We start from the raw sequence: 2,007 nt of genomic DNA on the forward strand, positions 1-2,007 counted from the left end.
ATGATGGCAACAAATGTACAAGTGTGCTTGACACAATGGATGTATGTATGGACTGTGATAAGAATTGTATGAGCCCCCAATAAAATGATTTTAAAAAAAGAAACCAGATGATGTATTACATTGGAGTAATCTGATGCAAAGCGTCTCTTTAAAAGTGATTAAAACCAAAGATGTAACTTGGAAGACTAACGTGTGCCTGACAGTATTTTCAATCACCTCATGCATGCAAAAGCTGTTGTATGAATAAGGAAACCCGAAAAATAACTGAAGCTCTTGAATTATGGTGTTGATGAAGACTATTAAATGCATGATGGACTACCGGGAGAATGAAAAGTCTATCTAGGAAGAAGTACAGCCAGATTCTATTTAGAAACATGGATGGCAATCCTTCATCTCAAGTACTTTGAATGTGCTATCAGGACTGACCATTGTCTGAAGAATGACATCAAACATTGTAAGGTAGATGGTAAGCAAAAGAGAGGAAAACCTTCAGTGAGGTCTATTGACGCTGTGGGGGCAACCATAGGCTCAAGCATAGCTATGATCATGAAGATTGCAGGACTTGGTAGTGTTTCATTTTATGACTCACTGTGAGTCAAACCAACTAGACGGCACTTCACAACTCTCTTAGCCAATGTTGCAAACGCTTTATATAGTACCTGGAGCAGGATAGTTGTCTGTTTCTCAATTTCATAAATCCCCGATGATTTTCCTTTTCTGATTCACACGCGGTTTTCCTCTGGGCTGTTATGTAGAAATTCAGTTTCCTTTCATGTAACTCCTTTTTTCATGTGCTATCTTTGACACATGACTTAAAAAAAGAGGAGCTGAAATCACAGGGATCAAGTACAAAGTAATATTTTGAAAATGATGATGGCAACCTATGTACAAGTTCACTTGATATAATTGATTTATGGATCGTATAATATCTGTAAGAGCTTCCAATGAAATGTTTTTCAATGACACGTGGAATGATAGATTTGCATCAAATTTGTGGGAAGAGAAAAAAATACCCCTAATGAAACCTATCTTATTTTTCACTAACTTGACTCAAAAGTAAAATATACCACTTTCACTCACCACCACTGATAACCAGTCGTATGGTCACATGTAAGTGCAAGGTGAGTGGAAAAATGAATTCCCTTGTTGGGGTTCCACTCTCAAACAGTACTCTTATATTCTAGCAATGGACTATAAATTGTGTAGAAAAGTAGGCTTTATGGCTACTCAATGAACTTGCACACCACTTCCCTCACATTTAAGACATACTTCCTTGCTCAAAGGAGATAGTCTTGACTATGCCCAATCACTGCAAACAGCACAGGATTTGTGATTTCAGGAAACAAGATTTGTGAAGTCCTATAAATTATAATACTTATTATCCTTTCCCTTTCCTCACACTCAATACACAATAAGACCATCATTAAAAAGATCATCAGAACTCACACAGTCCCGAAAACAGAATAATGAGAGATACATGGAAATATTGGCATATAATACTGATTCAAATCTATTGACTTGGCCTGGTGACAGTCCCTGGACCTGTATTATGGGATTATGGGACTTCCTTCATTAAGGTTCTTATTCTGTTATATGCATCTGTTATCTGATTTTCTCTGTATTTCTTGCATCTGCCCTGTAATAAAGTCTACCTTTCTTCAAGGACCAATCTGTGGTTGAGTTTGGGCAATATATTTCCTTTGGTAGCTTTATTATTTTCCAAACCTATTTATTTATGGTTCAAGGTCAAGAGCTTAAAGGTCATTTAACATTACAATATTTTGGCCGTACAGTTTTTCTAGCAATACAAATACCTCAAATTTTAGAAGGATTCTGAACTATTTCCTCTCAGTTTTTCCTCCATATGCTGGAAAAAGTGTCCACAATCCATACCTAGCTATGATTCAGAAGGAACCTTTATTTCTTCTTTCCTGAATTCTTTTGTAAGCTTAATGCTGGCTGTATTATGGCCATACATAACAGTAAACTTAGGTATGAAGGCAACAC

This window comes from Echinops telfairi, unplaced genomic scaffold (assembly GCF_000313985.2).
Source record: "Echinops telfairi isolate 266 unplaced genomic scaffold, ASM31398v2 ScPeMD7_7469;HRSCAF=8507_0, whole genome shotgun sequence".
Lineage (NCBI taxonomy): Eukaryota > Metazoa > Chordata > Mammalia > Afrosoricida > Tenrecidae > Echinops > Echinops telfairi.